At 43.6% G+C, this 21,222-nt stretch overlaps 1 protein-coding gene across 1 annotated transcript in view; it reads right to left on the minus strand.

Moving 5' to 3' along the window:
- PIK3C2G (phosphatidylinositol-4-phosphate 3-kinase catalytic subunit type 2 gamma) overlaps positions 1-21,222 on the minus strand; it is a 1,914,223-nt gene that overhangs the window by 393,649 nt on the left and 1,499,352 nt on the right. The gene's annotated exons all lie outside the window — the stretch shown is intronic.

A 21,222-nucleotide genomic window follows, 5' to 3' on the forward strand; every position in this document is an offset into this window, starting at 1 on the left:
CAACTCAGATAGAGCCCTTCTTTATGCAACTTTCGAACGGGAGTTACATTCTTAGAACGGATCACAGATGTTGTGGCCTGACGCCAGGGAAAAGTTATCTAATAAAAGTAACGTCCATGGTCAAATGTTGTATGCAAGCATTGTTCCCGAGCGGGCCTCCAGACATAGTGACTCCCCTCTGGCCTCGTCTGAATCTCTATTCTATACGAATTGATACTTTAAGCAAAGTGAAATCTGTACTTTTACAGACAACAGTGCCTATAACGTCATCTAAAGAGACGTATGATCTTCTAGTCGCAAGGACGGCTACTGAAGTTCATGACCTTTTATCAACAAATTGCCCCGTGCATTTCGTAGAAATGTTCAGCCAACTCCTTAACATGTCTAGTGCAACAAGCATCCCAGGCATATTTAAGACAGTCTTTACGGGACTGCTAACACCCTTCCAGGCAATTTTGGGAATCTTTCCTAATTTTGTGCACTCCATTTTTGGCGGCATACCATTATTTTTGGGACTCATCGCAGGGATTCTATTTTTGACCCTCCTGCTACGTTATGGCAAGCCTCGGCTCAGACATAGCTCCCATGGGAATGGAAGAGACAATCCTAGCAATGCGCTACCGGGACAGGATAACTAACGTCTTCGGATTGGCCAGGCTGAGAGATCTAAACATGACCTGGTTCCTTTCATTCAGACCGATATGGCAAAATTGCATTTTACCTGTGCTACGGTGTATGCTTTGTGGCGATGAATGCGTGTTGGACATCTGTCTTTCACTTCCATCAGCAGTACCAATGGACGTCGATACTTTGCTCAGTCCAATAACGGCTCACGCATTGTGTTGTCCCCAGCGGCTACCAATCCTGATGACAGCATTCGTGGAGACTCCTGTACTACAGCCAAGTGGTAACAGTGGAGCGAGTGACAAAAGCAACATCATCCAGGTACAACGTTCTGTGAGCATTTCTGGTCCCGAATATGATGACAGCAATCATTCTCACACCTGCCAAGTTACAGCGCTATCTAATTTGGTTGAACTATCACCTGATTTTGTAGACCAATTCTTTGAGAGCCTGTCTGATACGATGTTCTCACCCGTACAGAAACAATAACTTTTAGAAGCTTTCGGACACACAGCGTTCCCATGAACTCTGAATTCGGCCTTCAGTTTTGATCAACAAAAACTGCCAAGAGCTTTGGAAATCTATTTTCTTTGAATTGGACAATTTTTCTAATATTGACCTTTTTTTTTGGCACGAACAATTCTTTGCTTAACGTAAAAACTATTCTTAGAGAACAGAAGCTTCACACTTCTATTTCTAAACACATCTAGAGACATAACAACATTACACCAGCCTCTAGCACACATGTTATTACAATGCATTTTTATGTGAGGATTTATCTCGCATTTCTTCTGTCAGAGTTACTTCATGTGTAATTCTTTATGCATAATCGTTCATTGATTTCATATGCAATAATTTTTTTGAATGATTTCTATGCTTTTAAAAAAAAAATAAAACGTACAGTACCTAAATTCCATGTATTACAAGTACGCCTATTTCGAATGCATTTATGTATTTTGGGGTGGGCAATGTTACACATGCATCTAATTGCTTTAGTTTTAGTAATTTTGATGGACATTAACCCGTGGAGTGGGTGTTGCGTGTTAATCTAGGTTCCTGATCGATACTGTGACCTTATGCCCCTATTCGGCTATAAACCCATATGGCTGAGATACCCGCCACCCCCTCTCAACACAATCCCCAAGAATTGGGAAACCGGAAACAGTTCTTGAACTTTTGGAAGGCGGGAAGGGAGTTACCCTTCCCGGCCGTATTTATTAAAATATGAAACAAAATCAAAACATTAAAATAACAGTTTCATATTATGTACAATTTCATTTCCACATTACGATGTTTGGCTAACCTTAACAGATCTCTAATACAAAGGTTCTCCTAGCCGAACTAACATCCTACAAAACATTTGACTTGAAATTGTACATCCTAACGTTAAGGGCCAACGGCAAGGTCGTAACCGGTGTCAGATCCCTAAACCAGAAATACCACCCTCACTTGTGAGGGGAGCGACCGCACAGAGGCGTACCTCAAGTGCATCTACCAATTTCCCTTGGACTTGACGGGGGCCCCAATGAACTCGACGCCATTTAACGGTCGTCCGAGGACTCGTGTGAGGTGTCTAAAAGGTAGCGTAAACCCCCTCCCGCACCCCACACAACTTACCCATCTGCCGTCGCAGATGTCCTGGCCCCGGGAAATTCCCCTGGAGGGCCCGTAGCCCCTCCTATCCAGGAAGGGGCCTTGACCACCTTTCCTTTCCTTCCGGCGGCCTATCCTTAGACGGGACCGCCTCCCCGTTGAGGGGCCAATTGGCCACCTCCCCCGAGCGCTCCCATCCGTAATGGGTGACGCCCCCCCATAGGGATCTTCCAATTACTGCTCACCGATCATGACCTTACCGCCACAGGCCGGATAGTTGACCGGCTATCCGGACCCCCCACTCCTGCCTAAAGGTCATGTTTTAAACCCTTCAACCAAGCTATGAGGTCTCCTATGAGTAACTCATTTCCCACCCGGGACAAATGAACCCCGTCCCCCAAATACATACTGTCCCCTTTGATACAACCATGCGAAACAGAATGCAGTGTACTTGAACGAAACAATCTACTCACTTTGTTATTTATTTTCCTTACTGAATGATTCAGAGCAGAAACCGAAATAGCCCCCCGCCACACTTTCCGTGGGATCATATGGGACCATGCAATTGTGCACCCTGGAACTCTTCTTGCCAACCAACTTACTGTGGAAAGCATTGCCTCAAGAAGAAGTCGTCTACCAGTGGCCACCAAATCGTTGCCCCCAAGATGGACTATGATTATAGACGGCGGTGACCTTGTCCGCCCTAACAAACCCTTGAAAAAGGATTGAAACTGGTCAATACAGAGCCCGCCCTTTCCGTAGAAGGACACCCTGTACCCGTATTCCCCAGCCACGTGAATCATATCACCTGCTTTGAATACGTCCGCGGCACGCCTCACGTATGAGTGGCCCACGACCCACACCTCCTTTTTCGCAGTCGGTGATTTCTGACCGCTGGTCCCCAGGTGTCGGGTCGACTGCACAGTCCGCCCCGCTTCGTAAGCTTGCGCAACTGAAAACCAAACAAAAACAAGAAGCGTGAGTATATCATTACAGCTTCACAACATGTGCAACCGCACATACCTTTTATAACAGTTCGAGGACCAACGCCCCACACGTTTTACTTCCTCTACACTCAGACCTTTGGCTGTAGCCTCAGTAGCAGCCCCTATCCGAAAGGAATGGGTCCCGAACTCGTCAGGGTTCAAGCCCGCGGCCGAAATCGACATCGCAAGCACCCTCTGGAACTGAAACCTCGTCAGTGGGGTGGCGTCAGCGTGTCGCAACAAGGTCCCCCCCCATGCTGCCACCCTCTGCGCTAAGTAATCCTCTACGCACACCACAGGGCACATGGAAGAACCAGGGATCCTCTGAATGATTACGCAGTCCCCGATTGCACCCTGATCGGATTTGGACCTAACAAACGAGACCGTCATCGTCTCCCCCCTGACCTGAATGTGCTCCCGGCACAGTCCCCCCATCGTATCCCGCTTGTTCTTCGCCACTAATTTGCTTACCCGCATAGCCCCATGGAATGCTAGTGCAAATGCGGCTCGGAACAACACTGCTTCGTACTGGGATGAACACGTTGCCGGGAGTACGGACCATAACAGGGTCAGCCTATCCAGACCTATCTGGTGCCTCTCATCTACTCTGCGACCCTCAAGGCGTTGCCACCCACGTAGCGCTTTCTGCACAACGAAAGACGCTGTCGGGTCCTGGATCCCATGAGCCTTTGCCATAAAGGAAATGGCGGCCCGATGCCTCTGGGCCGTAGCTACTGATTTGCCTTCCTGACGTAAAGAGAGCAGAAATTTCACTACAAACTCTTCCTGACCCCAAAGTTCCCCCCTAGCAGTACCCAAAAAGGCCCAATAGGAACGGAACGCCCCTTCATATGCCTTCCTCGTCCTGGGTGCTAAACTCTCTCCCACGAGGTTTTGTAGTTCGGGGCACCGAGAGACCAGAGAGCTTCGGGAAAGGGTGCCGCCACCGGGTCCGCTGTGGGCAGAAAACCCCAGAAGGCCTGCATACGGAAACGAGAAAGCGCATCAGCCGCTTGGTTCATCACCCCCGGCACATGTCTTGCCCTAAACAGTACATTCAGTTGCATGCATAACAACACAATTTCCTTGAGCAGTCTCAGAATCAATTTGCATCGTGCTGCCTGACTATTGATACACTCAACCACGGTCATGTTATCAGACCAGAACACCACAGAGTGATCACGGAACCCCTCGGGCCAAGTTTTCAGTGCCACCAAAATAGGGAAAAGTTCGAGAAAAGCAATGTTACTTGTCAACCCGCACTCGTGCCACCATGACGGCCATTTTTGAGCCGACCATTGTGCGCCAAATATGGCACCAAAACCTATACTCCCCGCCGAATCTGTCCACAGCCCCATCTCCTCGGAGGACACCGCCGGCCTGTTCCAGACAACTCGACCATTGAAATCCGCCAGGAATGCCAACCAAATGCGCATGTCCTGGCGAACCTCTGCCGAGAGCCTCGTGCGATGATGACCTTCCTTCAGGCCGACCATGGCTTGTGCAATCGAGCGGGAAAAGGGGCGCGCCATTGGCATCACTCTCAGGGCAAAATTCAACTGACCCACCACCTGTTGCAATTGATGCAGGTTTACTTTTGTTGCACGAATACATGTCTCAAGGGATAACCTGAATTTTAACACTTTGTCCTTGGGTAATCGAAAACAACCTTCTACCGAGTCGAGCTCGATCCCCAGAAACTCGAGCAAGGTCGAGGGACCCACAGTCTTACCTGGTGCCAATGGCACACCGAATTGATTCATTAAGACACGAAATTCATGTAAAGCCTGTCCACACTCAGGATCCCCGGCTGCCCCCAAAAACAGAAAGTCATCGAGATAGTGCATAACATGTTGAAAACCTGTCTTCCTTGTGAATACCCATTGCAGAAAACAACTGAACTTCTCGAAATAGGCACAGGAAATCGAGCACCCCATTGGCATACATCTATCCATGTAATAGCGACCCTGAAACTGAAAACCAAGGAGACGCTGATCGTCTGGGTGTACCGGGAGCAACCGGAACGCTGACTCGATGTCCGATTTTGCCATCAGCGTCCCGGGCCCCAGGCGATTCAACATGGCAACGGCCTCATCGAAAGATGCGTACCGCACCGAACACACTTCCGGGTCTATCGCGTCATTCACGGAAAGACCACGTGGGGCTGACAAGTTATGTATCAGCCGAAACTCACCCGGGTCCTTCTTGGGGACCACCCCTAGAGGGGAACAAACAAAGTTAGCAACCGGTGGCAAATCGAATGGACCGGCGACGCGACCTCGAGTCACCTCTTTCCCAATCTTTACCTGTACCACCACCGTGTGCTGCAAGACCGACCGTTGATTCTTACAATTTGCTACACCTTGAAAATCCCCCACTGGGATGCGGAAACCATATGAAAACCCGTTTCGTAACACCCCAGCGGAAGCATGATCCGGGTATTCGTTGAGCCAAGGAATCATTGCCATGGTATCAATCGGGGTAGGTAAAGGCGCCCCTCGGACTATATCAGACCTGTTTGGAGCCTCCCTTACCACCGTTATCACCCGTTTTGGCTCTGCACATGGACTCAGGATGGGATGGCTGCCCACACCCCCCACACTCATGTCTGAATTTGCATGACCCCTGGGGCCTCGTACATTTCCCTCTGTTAAAATTCCAACAGATCCCCCTTTTACCTGTGTTGCCACTCGGCTTCGAGTGGTACTCGTTACCTGCACCCGTCCGAAAGGGTGTCCCAGAGTTTTGGCGGGAAGATTCCCCCCCGTTACTCCCTAACAATGGTACCTTCAACATTCCTGTACTCTCCATTTTTTGCCATGACACGGAGTCGTAACAATCCCAAGTCAAAAATGGGTCGTGTTCCTTAGCTTTTCTAAAAAGATTGTCATAGCAGAACCACTGATTGCCCCCATATGCTACGGAATACTCCATGATACGTGATTGATAAATTGGCAACTCGGTCAACAACTCGGGCCTGCGCTCGCCCATGATGGAGGTAAAAATGCCCCACGCTCTGCCCCAAGTACCAATGTTTTCGTCAACCTTAAAGGCGGCCATTTTTGCGCGCCAAACACTCAGATGCATGAGCTCCTTTTGGCTCTTTACATGCTCCATCTCGTAATGATCGGTAAGCAAAGAAAAAATGTTCACATACTTATTCGCCCAAATCTTTTCCTTAACTTCCAGTGGAACATGCTGAGCCACCTTTTCCCTTCGTGAAGGTACAGACCCCTCCCCCGCAATCGGCAATGGCCGCTTACCTGAACCAGACGCTGCATCTGCCACCGAACCTGGGCCTGATGCGTTAACAGAAGATGGTGCCTTCACAGCCTCCCTAGATTCCCGCAGTTGCCTCATTACTGCGCGGGCGTCGTCGGCCGTGGTGCCCTCACTATCTTTTCCCAACCACGCTGCCAATTGTGCCGCTAACTCGGGAGGCATATCCTCCCCGTTCACGGGGGTGACCACCACGGGGATCGGATTCCCTCCTTTTGGCACCGGGGTTGGCTCCTCAAGTGGGGTATCGGGAACCGGGGTTTCCCCCCCCGAGTGCCCCCCTTCTGGACCTCTTGCCTCTCCCACCGGGGACTGCTCCCGGCAAAGGCCGTTTCAGTCCTCCCTCCCCGTCCTTAGCCGCCAGCGGGGAGGTGCAGCTTCAGAGCACAGGAACAAGAGGATGCTTTCTTGGCTTTTGCTCCTTTTATCCGTCTTCAGGGTGGGCGTAAACCCGCCCCCGCCTGCCTCCGAGGGCGTGGCCGGCCGCGTCAGTGTCTAGGACAACCCACTCTAGGGCGGGAAAAAGGCGCGCCCCGGCTACGCCGCTTCGGGCATACCAGCCGAGACTCGCCTCCCGCCCAAGATGGCTTCCCGGGGGGATCGTGGTACTCCACCATACGTTCGGGGGGACCGAATGGTCGCCCCTTTCCATTTATTCCCTATATTGGCATAACCGTTCAAGTGCGATTTTCTGAAAAGTCATCTCTGGCCTCACACGAACAGAGCCACATTCCAGCATGACTCTCTGCTACTTCCTTTGCGACCAATTAGTGCAATGACAGAGCAGCAGTCACTATCTGATATTCCTAGATAACACTCCGAGTTCTTTAACAAGATAAAAACTTAGCAAACCTGGAAATCCCCGCTTGCTATGTTTTGATTAGTAATGGAACTCTAATGAGCAACTGATAACTATCACTTCCTAGTGACATCTTTAATTGACGTCTTATGTCCAGCAAACTTGCGTCAAACCCGGCACCTGTCAGGTATAAATATTACCAACGTTGCCTTAAGCAATGTTCGTTGCCTGTTGCTGATGCCAGCTGCCTGCATGACCCTGTGTTGGTAAATCTAGCACTCTGTCGCTGCAGCCTGCTATCCTGTGGTGGTGAAGCTGCTGATTACCATTATCGCCGCTACAGCGCGAACTATGGTGCAGTACGCTTAAGGAGCTGAACAGCCGTCCCTCTGCGAAGACATCCAGCAGATTCCAGCTGCCCGCGGACGCTGTCCCCCCTCCTTCCTCGACGCGCTGAAGAGAAGCCGCTGCCTTTCTCGTACAGAGAAATCCAGTCCCGGCGCTTCCGGTTTACCCTCGCGGGTGACTGGGATATCGAGAGAGACCCCTGAAGGAGATACCAATCCTCCATCATTCTATTCAGAGGTATGGTGTTGACTAAACCCTTAGACGAGAATTCTTGAAACAAACCTTGGCAAAACCAACTTAACTTAAGCTACTTACTTACTCCCCTTTTCACGTGTTAGGCTTAGGGCAGGCACACTGGGGTAGGCTTAGTTAGAAGCACCAGTTGAGTATGTTAGCCTAATGTATATATGACTGTATATATGTTTTATTACTTTTAACCATTGTATGGCTAAGAAACCATATCAATGCTTTTACAGTTCTATTTCGCAATACTTATCTTACTGTACGTACTTTTCATAATAACAATTATTGCAATTGTGGCAATACATTTCTCTTGTACGAGAAGAAAGACTGTGCAATAAATGTTAACCCTTTATTGACAAACGCCTGTCTCTCTATTCTCTACATCTCGTGAAAGTAAACTGCACTAGACTGACTGAGTGAAATACATGTCTATTGTTTCACACAACCCTAGAGATCGACTCTTGATCTGAGGAGCAAAGTTGTCATGTTGCACGGTTGTTGGAAAACTGAATCCCTTCTTGTCTGTGCCAAGGAAGCTGATCACTTCCTATGCAGAGAAGAAAGTTTCCAGTGACCTCTGAGCTAGTTGGTAACACAACCCAATTAAGTTTAGCATAGTCAGTGGAGGCCTGGAATATAAGCAGTTCCACGTCGATACTACTGTTTATGTTATTCCAATGCGCAGGGCCTAGTGGGAAACTAGGAACTACACTACAGTATGAGTGACTATATAAAACTGTTGGTGAATGTGTGAATGTGTACATAGATGGTGAAATTACTGAATTTGTTGTTGTAACTGGCATGGGTATATCCACTTTTTTCAAAATGTTAGTTTCTATTTTTGAATATGTGTTTCAAGGGTTACTTTACAGTGAAAGGAGATCAGTCACTGTGTCACAAGGATGGTGTCATCAGTGATGTCATGAGTGATGTAATATGTGATGTCATCAGCAGTGCATTACACGCGCAAGTTATAGTGAGTCCAACTAACTATAACGTGGAATTTCATTGGTTTTATGTCAGTAAAATTCCCAGCTAACTATAACTGGTGTCAAACCTATGGTTTTTTCAGTGAATTTCATAGGTTTTTCAAATGCTATTTCCTAACTATAACGTGTGTAAAACCTATGGTTTTTTCAGTGAATTTCATAGTTTTTTTGAATGCTAGTTCCTAAGTATGTAATCACGTTCGTAACTAGATAGTGTCACCACCTACACGTCCTGAGAAGCGCATGTAAAGTCATGTAACTTGAAAACAAGACTTCCAATTGGTTCTTAGTAGTTTCTGTTCTGGAATTTACACGAAGCACTCCACCCACTTTCCTCACAATCTTTTCTACTCTCAAGAGACAACAACGTGGAGCATCTTCCGGAAAACTTTGCTGAAATGGCTGCCCTTTCGCATTCATCTTCCGAATCTGAAGGAAATGAGCGACCACCGTTAAGAAGTAAAAAGGAATCTTTCATTTGGCAATTTTTTACTTATCCTAAAGATCAAAAGAAAGTGAATGCCCCAAAAGTAACCTGCACGATATGCAATTCGGAGCTCTCAAGGGGAAATCCAAATAAAAAATATTCCTTTTCTATACACACCATGCTGCGGCATGTTGAACAAAGGCACCCTGAGCATTATGCAAAAGCATCGACAAGAGCCCTGGCCACGCTATTACCATCAGAGGTGGCCAGCACATCTTCTGGTGGACAACCTGTATCTCCATTGAGTGCTGAGATGGACTTGAGACCATATCTTGCGAAGGTGCACATGAAATGCAACGAGTGTGGAGAAATTCTTTTGTACGGAGAGCAGAGCCTCGTTCTTATTCAACTCAAAATTGAAAGTCATAAATGCCCCAAGAAAAGATACATTTCTTTACTTCATTTTCATAGTATTACATACTGAAAAATGTAGTAGCAACTTTAAAAAATCGAAAGCATCATAACACTTGTTTCCAAAAAAAAAAAAAAAAAAAAAAAAGTTCTTTTCAGAACTACCTCTTTCTACCAAAACGTGCTCCAAGAGCATATTATGACATGTTTTTTCGCCGCTTTATTTTAGTGCGAGACCGGGTGCGCGCACCCTCCTATCGCGTACAGGACCTGACACTTGCATGTGAAGTCATGTGACTTCAAAACAACACTTCTAATTGGTTCTTGGTAGTTTCTATTCTGGAATTTACACGCAGCACTCCACCCACTTCCATCACTTTCTTTTCTACTCTCAAGAGAGAACAACGTCGAACATCTTCCCGAAGACTTCGCTGCAATGGCTACTGTTCCGCATTCATCTTCCGAATCTGAAGGAAATGAGCGACCACCTTTGACAAGAAAAACGGAGGCCACGCTATTACCATCAGAAGTAATCAGTACATCTTCCGGTGGACGACCTGTATCTCCATCGAGTGCTGAAATGGACTTGAAACCATGTCTGGCGAACGTGCACATAAAATGCAACAACTGTGGAAAACTTCTTGTATACGGAGAGCAAAGCTTTACTCTAATTAAACACAAAATTGAGAGTCATAAATGCTCCAAGAAAAGTTAAATTTCTTCACTTTATTTGGATAGTATGACATACTGAAAAATGTCGTAGCAACTTTAAGAAATCAAAAGCATCATAACACTTGTTTCCAAAAAAAAAAAAAAAAAAAAAGTTCTTTTCAGAACTAACTCTTTCTACCAAAACGTGCTCCAAGAGCATATTATAGGATGTTTTTTCACCGCTTACATTTAGTGCGCGACCGGGTGCGCGCACCCACCTATCGCGTACAGGCGTCGAGACACGCATGTGCAGTCATGTGACTTTAAAACAACACTTCCAATTGGTTCTTACTAGTTTCTATTCTGCAATTTACACGGAACACTCCACCCACTTCCCTGGAAAACCAGTTTATCGAAAAACTTTTAAAGCCTCCTCTTATGAAATATTCGACATCGTTCACATAGCAGAGTAGTAAATAGCACTATATACACTCCGTCCCTTAAATATAAGAGACTTATTGCTATGTGAGAACAGCTTTTGTTTTCACGCGATAATGTGAAATGCTGAGCCTGTTACAGAATTTTATTTCACATATATGTTACTATTCTCCTTCGAACACTAACACCGTAGAAAATACCACCAATAGCGGTGATATTTTTTACACCGAGAACGGGCGATTTGTATCGCTTAGAGCCCTTACAATTATAAAGTTTTATTTCCTAAGTCTCTGATCTCAAACTGTGCAACGTGGCTCCCCTGTGTGTCGTAATAAGGTCCATAAACAAAAACTACAGGGCCAGCATTATACACATGCACAGAACCACAAAACGACAAGAGCCACCATGTTAATATATATCCTTAATATAATAAACCTCTGAGAATAAATACATATTTCCGTGCAACCCTATAAAAGAAATTTGGCGTCCTCTGACTCTGCTTCATTACCAAACACCCTAACCCCCCGCTCCCCTCCCTCTTCACTAAACTCCGCATTCCACCCCACCCGGACCCCCTATTACAAATCCCCAACCTACCCTCCCTGCCCAAGCCCACCATGAACCTCAAACCACCCCTGGAAAACTTATAAGACACAGGATTACTAAAACTCAAAGAATACGCAACAGGCAGATAATCTAAATAGTACATAAAGGCACATATTTTTTCCATAATACTATTAAAAAGCATGTTAAATTTTTTATAAATCTATCATGCATCTGACCCTCTAGAACCGCTTTCAAAACGTAAACTATAAACCTCTACTTTTCATTTTCAAACCATACACTTTCAATTACATTATTTTTTTTTTACAATTCATGTAATGTTACACACCTTTTCTAAAATACACCAGTCCCTGTTATATATAAGGATTTATTTTCAGTCTTCATCAGTGACACTTTCTTAACATATAATGAAAATCACTGTAACTTTTTAAACGACAATGCTAACGCGGTAAAAATAACCCTTCATTTCCTTTCCTTTAAGAATGCAGACTATCTACCCCACGCATGCGTTTCTTGATCTTTGTATTTGGCAGCGAATACCAACCTTGAATCGGAAGACATGAACAAGACCTCCATTGTCACATTTAAAACTGAACGTTGCATCTGCTCACACACATATCTTTCACTTAGCTAACATTCACAGAAAACAGCATTGATGTAAAAAAAATTGACCTTGCTTTACAACTTGGTCAAATAACTCCCTTATTTTTTAACGCATCCTCCACTTCAAGAAAAGCAACTTTTTTGATAACTACTAAGCAATATATAAGTGACTAGACTCCTAAAAAATGTATCAAGTCATTCTGCTACTCTCCACTGCATACCCGGCGACCTAATTCTGTGGAGTTCCTATACAACCGGCAGTGCTGCGCCGTTGCCTTTACCATCTTGGGAAATTCAAAATGGATGTCCCTCCTGCCTTCGCAAACGAGCCGGACTACTTAGAACTATTTCGACAGAGAATGCTTCTGTACTACGGCACCTTACCACTCTCAACTTTGAATACTTCATATCGATTAACATTTCGATATTCGTATTTCACCTGTGTGCAGCCTGTATTTCATTGCCTGAGCTGTGATTTCACGTGGGCCCTGGATTTATGTCTCTGCAATTTGGTACCTCCTGAACCGAATTACAATCACCTCATGAATCCGTTACTTGATCATGAACAGCTTTGTAACAACGGAGGGTTTATGGCCTTTGCAGCGATACAAGGAGTTCTGGGTCATTGGAATATATTCGCAGCGGCGCAAGATTTCCTAACAGAGAGCTACATCGAAAACCCACTGAGCTGCCCAATGATGGTAAAAGACGCTCCAATAATGACAGATCATGAATGCTCCTTTGATCTTCTCAATTGGATGGCTGACATGTTTTCAGATGATAACAATGATTTCCTGTTAGAAGCACTTGCTGCATACTTTGCCTACACAATGGACGGTTAACTCTTTCCTAACAGAGAACTACATCGAAAACCCACCGAGCTACCCTCTGATAATAAAAGAGGCTCCGATTTTAACAGATCATGAGTACTGCTTTACTCTTTTCCATTGGATAGCCGACATACTTTCAAATCATAAAAGTGATTTCCTGTTACAAGCAGAAGTTACCTATTTTGCCTAAGCAATGCTTCAATAACTCTTATACAAGCCATTGACATCCTCATTTCCTTTTGCTTCCCTATATGCTTCACGTTCTTTTCCATATTTTCTTTTGAAGAACAGACCTATTGGCTTTACTAACAGTGGACATTATGATTGCGTGTTGTTTAAATTTTGGTCTTTTATGTGGACTACATTTGTTTCTTCAGCTACTCGATTTTCAACTTTTTTTTTTTACAGTCTAATCTCAACAATTCTATTGCATATTTTATCTAAGGTTATTTCAAACGTACTCGATGCAAAACTCGCTAATATATGCTACATGTACCCTAATTAATGTGTAAATTATAAACGAGTTTTTTATAACTGTAAACGCCATTTCGCATCTCAACTGCTTATTTCCATGTATTCCATGTACTACTGACAATACCAATTACTGTGTTTTTTGCAATTTCTGTACTCATATTACATAATGATTTGCCTTTAAAACAGTACATTTCTAAATAAACATTTCAAATATTCACGGTTTCTCTTTTAATCCATAATCTCAACTGAAATGATTTCATATTGAAAAACTATTCATGGGTTCCACATAACCTTAACTGTAGTCACTGAGGACCTTATTTATGAAGACCTTCCGCCGCCGGTGCCTCATTTTTTAAAATGGGAAACAGTGACGCACCGGTGGCGCAAGGCCTTCATAAATAAAGTCCTGAATGTTTTCTTTTCTCAACCTCACTTACTGATACTAGAACCTGCAAGCCAATTATGGCCCGTGAACTTTTTCTTAGTAGGTCGCGCACCGTACAGACAGTTATACCACTGTTAAAAAAAAAATTTTATTCTTTACCAAGCACCGCCACAGTTCCGCTTCACTCAGAGTTAATCACTGCTCCCATGCTTCTACAGGCCAAACGCTATGTCGTATTTCTCTCCTTATCACCCTTTCATCTCTACAATAACAAACAGTTGTCCGCCTGCCACCACAGAACAGAGTCAGACACAGAGGCACCAAAGAGTGAACCCATCACCAACTGCCATCTCCGGCTGTTTCCATGGTTACACCTCATTCTGCACCTTGCTGAAGGCACAGGTCAAAAGTTCATGTCTCAACGTTCTACAACAAATTAAGAAGACTATTTTCCCTCCAGAAACACCTGCCAATCCACAGCTCTGTTACTTGTCTTGTTTTTTCAAACCCAATAGTACTTCTCGTTTAACATAAACATTAACATGCAACGTACTCTTCAATCTCCACTTATTACAATCAACCAATCATTTTTATTTTTTTAACCACACCCAGCCTCTTCCTTTTTCTTTATTTAGAATTTCAACTTCTAACTACCATTCCACTTCCAGAACCGATCGGAGGACGACTACAAATCCCTTGAAAATGAAGGTCTGGCTTATAGGACACAGTTATATTCACTGGAGTGAAAAATATGCAGTAAGCAGACGAATTTGCAACCTCGGCTTACCAAATGTACACATAACATGGATTGCCAACAGAGGATTGAAATGTCACCAATTGATTCCATTGGTGAAAACTTTTATGCATCTCCCAGAACCAGACCTTATAATTGTGCACTGTGGTGGGAACGATCTAGGCACAATCACTGGGGTAGGTCTGGAAATGCTTCTAAAAGACACCTTTCGACAATTGATGACACTTTTTCCTCGATCTGCCTTGGTATATTCCAATATATGCCAAAGACAGAAATGGAATTGGTCCAATCAACATTGTGCACAATTTGAGAAAGCAAGGAGACATGTAAATAAATCTGTTTCTGCTTTCCTCAGAGATTATAGCATGGGTTCTATTTACCACAACAACTTGCGATACCACATGCAAGACGTCTATAGGAGAGACGGTGTTCATTTCACGAATGAGGGAAACAGAATCTTCCTCTGCAACATCAGGCTCTGCATCGGTACTTACTTATAAATGCAGAAAACACTCAATTAACACAATGGCTCTTTTCAGAGCCACCTTATATCTAAGCACTCAAACTTCTGATTTATCTCCATTTTCACACTCTTGTAAATAGGTGTGCGCGACCGGGTGCGCGCACCCCGTATTTTTTTTCGGGGAAATGGCCTTACTGCACACCCCGAGAAAAGCTACGCAGCAAAACAATCTCTACCTTCTCCCCTTTCCATGTTTCAACGCTTTGAAATGAACAATATATTTACTCGCAGTGACAAAATGGCGAACAAAACTTCCTGATTTCCTTTGAATCGAACGTTAACAGACGTCACGCAGCAAAAAAAAATTCCGCTCACGCGCAGCCGCTTGAGTGCGCGCACGCGTGCGCGCCTATAGATATATAATTGACTTTAACTTTAATTTTCTCAACAACTACTGAACGGATTTACACCATTCCAAAAAAAGCGTAATCTGCGAACCGGACTCTACAGTTTTGCGAAATTTCTTATAAATCCATTCAGCCGTTCGACCTGTAGCCCAGTCTAAAGGTCCTATGGAAAATAACATGGAGAAAACACGTTTTGGGACCCCCCTTATATCTCAGCCCCTACTTCACCAATCCCCCCCAAACTTTCAGGAAAGGAGCGCAGCGAACCGAGCCATCTTCTTTGAGAAATTCACAAAGATTCATCCACCAGGGCCAAAGTTATTCCAAATAGAATGTTGAGGATTTCCTATGGAAACTAGGTCCTAACTATAACTGGCGACTGCCAGTAGGTTATATATATATATATTCATTATGAATTTGTTGGATATAATGGATTTTAAATGGAACCTTTTATTGTTTATTACCTAGTAGGTCTTCTAGTATGTTCTGGTTTTGACTATAGAATTTTCTAAAGAGAGGGTTATCAATCTATTATGAATTCGTTAATGTTGACTAGCACTTTATTATGAATCCACTGAATTATCTAATCTATTTTCTGATTTTTTATATATATATATATATATTTTTATACATATTTATATTTGATCCTTTTTAATAGAATATATCAATTTTTCTAGTTTCAAGTTAGAATACCATCAGTAAGTTGAATAAGAAATGCATCTCTGGGAGGTTCTATGCAAAATTTGATAAAATGCATCCGTTATTTCTCTAATTATTTTTTAATTTATTATTCATGAAAGGTTGTATTCAACCACATGTTTCATTTGCACTAATGGGTTTTACTGTGATCAATTGTTTTCAGATTTGTGCGTAGATGAGTATTATATCTCATAGAATAGTATTGGGCACTTGCCCCGGATTTTTCTAAAACATTGAAGTTCATTGACCTTTAATAATTTTATTGCTTTTAAGTGAAGCAATGATATTTAAATCAGGTCGAATTATATATAAAACTTATTTTTGAACTTCAGTTATAAAATATGTTTGTTGCACATTAGCACTTTGCACTTTCATAAGTCTGTCTACCCTGTTCATGATAAGAATGGGAGGGTTTTACATTGATTCATAGTACTTAAGGGTGGAGTTTTTCCTGACACGTCATGTGATCAAGGCCGGGGCAACCCGGTTGAAACGCGTCATGTTGTGAGAAGCTGAAATAAAAGCACTTTAAATTTCGAAAAACCTGTGTGGTGGTCCGTTCCTGGTGAAGGAGTTTGCTTTTACAGCTTTTACTGCTCTAGGAGTTGTTTTCCATATATATATATATATTCACAGAAAAAACCATAGGTTATAGTGGATATATAGTTAGGAATTTGCATTTAGAAAACCTTGAAAATTCAATGAAAAAACCATTGGTTTTAGGCCATATATAGTTAGGAATTAGCATTTACAAAACCTTATTTTACTCGCATAAAACCATTGAAATTCCATATATAGTTAGAAGCGCTAACTATATATCGCGCACCCGCAATCCACTGCTGATGATGTCACATATTACATCATTCATGACATGATCAGTGACATCACTGATGACATCACTGATGACATCTCAAATGACATCACTGATGACATCACTGATCACAACATCCAGTGATTGTATGTGTCTGTATATTGAAGAATGAGTGGATGTATAAGTGTCTGGATGAAGAATTTAGTAGGTGCATGACTGACTGTATGAGTGAGTGATTAAATGTGTCTCACTGAGTGCATGGGTTAGTGACTAAACTGTCTTAATTTGTGCATCAGTATGTTTGTTGTTGTGTAAGCTGCTGCATGTGTTGATCAGTAGCTATAAGAGTGGCGATATGGGTTATTGATTGGTTGCCCAAGTATTTGAATGGGAGGCTGAGTGTGTGTGTGGGTGGCTGGGAGGTGCGTGACTCTGTGCATAGATGTGTAAGCAGTTGATTCACTAGGAGTATGAGTTCAAGAGTGCATGTGGAAACAGCTATATGGGCGGTTGACTATGCATGGGTGTGTTGGTGAGTGAATGGATTTCTCATTGCTACATGTGCAAGTAAGTACGTATGTAAAACACAATACATGTGAGAGTTGAGATATATAAATAACTGAACATAAGAGCCAGTGAATGTGTGAGTGGCTATATCGATGACTGTGAGCTTGTATCAGGGATTATATAAGAGAATAAATATGTGTTATTATATGTTTGAATAAGTAAGATGTGTATAACTTTATAGTTGAGGAAATGGAGGTGTGATTGATTCTTTGCATGACTGACTAGGTGTGTGAGTAACTCCATGGATGAGTGACAGTCTGTGAGTGTCTGTTTATACTGAGTGTATGTAAGGTTATATTAGAGTCTGAAGAGGTTCATTGTATTATCACATAAGTGATGTGATCAGTGATGACAAATGAGATGTCATCAGTGATGTCATTTGAGTTGTCATCAGTGATGTCATCAGTGATGTCATTTGAGATGTCATCAGTGATGTCATTTGAGTTGTCATCAGTGATGTCATTTGAGATGTCATCAGTGATGTCATCAGTGATGTCACTGACCATGTCATGAATGATGTAATATGTGACATCATCAGCAGTGGATTGCGGGTGCGCGATATATAGTTAGCGCTTCTAACTATATATGGAATTTCAATGGTTTTATGCGAGTAAAATAAGGTTTTGTAAATGCTAATTCCTAACTATATATGGCCTAAAACCAATGGTTTTTTCATTGAATTTTCAAGGTTTTCTAAATGCAAATTCCTAACTATATATCCACTATAACCTATGGTTTTTTCTGTGAATTTCATTGGTTTTTTAATAGCAAATATGAAAAGCTTTAAAATGTCGAGTACGTGATAGATAAAAACATTTTCGTATTTATGCACGCTGATGTGCTTTGAACGCTGCCCCCCCCCTCCCCTCTTTTGTCTTAGTAGTACTCTCTCTTTGCAGATACTGAAGGGTAGTTAACGCAGGCCTTTACCACCGTTGTAATCCGTCGTGCCTGCTTGTCTCTCCATTTGATTGATTGTTGTCCAAGCATTTACTGTTTTAGAATTGGTTCTCTTTGGATCATTCTCTATTTACAAACAAGCACAAAGTCGCAATACTCTGTTTAGTCTTTGCAGATAGTGAAAAATCGTGTAAAAAAATAAAAGTAATCGAGCAAAATCAGTAGGCCACTAATTGGATCTCTTTTTGACCTCGCTAAAATAGAAATATTAGGAACAACCCTTCATGAGAAATACGAAAATAGTGAGATGAACTGAGCTCCACACCATGAGGGCTGCAAGACAGCTCGGCTCCATCACCCATCCCGCACAAAATAACGACAAACCCTATGCAAATATTAAAAATATAGACAACACACCAGCAAAGAAACAGGGTAAAACATTTTATTAAAAAACTATTTACATAACGTTGGTTTATAAGATGATGTCAGTAGTGGACCGATGTGTGAATAGATCGAAAACAGCACAAGGCTCCAAGATCCGGATGGCAAGCTCCTGGATGTTGGGTGCCATAGTTTAGAGTTCTGAGTTTCAGCCTTTTTCAGTGCCTGTGCTTTGTTGAATCAAAATGGCGGCTTGACACAAAGCTGACTCAAGCGTTGCTACTGATGCTATGCAGACCAAAACTGGTTTTCAGTTTGTACATTTTTCTAGATTTTTCAATCCAAGTTTGGTTGACTTTGTAGAACGATGGCTTCAGATTTTCAACATATGGTGTGGTGGCGCTGACTGGGAGGGGGCGCTTCGCTCCTGCCCCCTCCCCAAGTAAGATTTTCATACGTGAAAGTACGTTAATGGTTTTGGTCCCTGAGATGCTTCGATGTCACTACCATTCTCAAATAGCATAAGTTCTGGATGTTGGGTGCCATAGTTAAGAGTTCTGAGCAGTGCTTGTAACACTGTCTGAAGCTTATTTCCACCTACTGCAGCTTCACTATTCTCAAAGTAAGTGAGTGTCGTTTGTGGACCTGACTGCATTAGAAAACAATGTGATATGTTACCTTCCTAAACAGCTTGACGGAGGCCCCTGAGGGACGGTGTGATGGCCATGGACTCGGAGAAGACGCTTGTCTCCGACACCCTCCCCAAGTCTTATAGCACTGGTGTAGCCTGAGATCGCCCCCGACATAGGCGGCCGGCTCCCGGGGTCCGGCGGAACTTTTTGCCTTTTGATGACTCTTCAATTCTGGACCTTGTCCCACAATCCGTTTGACCTGAAGACAAGCTGTAGTGGGGCGCCCCTTTATCGTTTTAGTTGCCATTCCGCCCGCTTTTGCTACACTGTGCCTCTTCCGCCATTCAGCTGTTTACCGCCCGCTCTTGCGACTACAGCGTCTCGCTCACCATGTAGTTGAGATGCGCCCGCTCTTGCGCTGCAGCGATAGGCGGCTGCCACAGGACTCTCAAAATGGCGGCCGGCTCTTCGGTTTTGGGCCTGGTCCACTAAAATGGCCCTGGGACACCTTGGAACTCGGACGCTTGTCTGCTAGGGCTTGGGTCCCATTCTCGAAAAGCGTCCCCTCAGCCGTGAAGATTCTACAAAAGTCTTGGGGGCCTCCGACTCCCGCAGGCTTCTGGTGGGGAGCGGCTGCCATGATTGCTCGTGGAATGGCCACGACGGAGCTACGAGATGGTAGTGGTCTCATGCTGACGCCAGCTTTAGTCTGAAACATCCAGAAACACTATAGACTACCAATTCGATCAGTTCCGGTAGCGCCCCAACATGACCCGGAAGAGAAGAACTTGCCCTCCCCTCTTTGACTGATGGTTCTTGTTGCCTGTCCCCTCTGTTGTCATTTAACAGAACTTTTTGGACTGCTGAAAGGGGTTGTGTTCTGAACGCTGGTTGGTGGAGACATTTAGACTATATTGTTGACCTACGTTGTCGCGTAATGCGTTTTATGACACGCCGCGTTACCGCACCCGGAAGTGATCCGAGGCGCGGCGCGCAGCGCGTAACGAAAGCATAACAGGTCATGTGACTTGTTAATAAAACTTTTCATTGGTTCATTTTACTTTTGTTAATTTAATGATGAAAAGCTTGGTCATATGACCTAAAAATTACGCTTTTTATTATTTTCGAACAATATTTTTTTTTCAAACACATGTTATAATATTCCAGGCTAATGTACTTTCCCGGAAAATTTACAACTGTCTTGCAAGTAAAATATATTCCTTTTTCGAGAAAAAGGGCGTTTCTTCCTTCCATGACGGAGCCGTTGAGTAAAAGAGATTCGGCCTGCTGTCTTAGTCGCCGATACGCCTGATTATCAGATTCTTATCGATCACTTTATGTTGCAGACATGAAAAACACAACTGCCCTTGACCATTTATCTTTACTGCGTTCCTACATATTATACCTTTTATCCGTCGTGTAATTGGACTGCTTTATTTCACTTGCCTTTTACTGATTCGAAAACAGTCACTAAAAGTAAAAACTTTACAAATGTAAATACTACTACCGTGTTTTGTTTTAAAAACCTTTATTGTGAAAATGTCAGTATACAAATACGGGCCTATAACCACGTGGGCCGGCCACGGAGCAAACTGAAATCGTATATGATGAGGAGACATTTACATTGTAGAAGAACGTAACGAGCGGGCCATTAGGTGACAAGAACAAAGGTGTCTAACAGTTGCGGAATCGGTGGACGTACATTTTGTAATTAAAATACGACAGGGCCACTTACAATAACATTTTCTAGATATACATTTGCGGGCAAGGAGTTACGAGTCCCATTTATACCGGCGCCATTTTGGGCGAGGCCGGGCAGGTCCAAGATATAGTCAAAATGTCTCCACCAACCATCGGCCAGACCAGAACCCCTTTCGGCCCTTTATGCTACAAGATGGTGTCTTCCATTCAGAAAATATTGGTGGCAGCATTTTGAAAGGAAACAGAAACAGCCGTTCTCCTAG

Source organism: Lissotriton vulgaris, chromosome 1_1 (assembly GCF_964263255.1).
Source record: "Lissotriton vulgaris chromosome 1_1, aLisVul1.2, whole genome shotgun sequence".
Lineage (NCBI taxonomy): Eukaryota > Metazoa > Chordata > Amphibia > Caudata > Salamandridae > Lissotriton > Lissotriton vulgaris.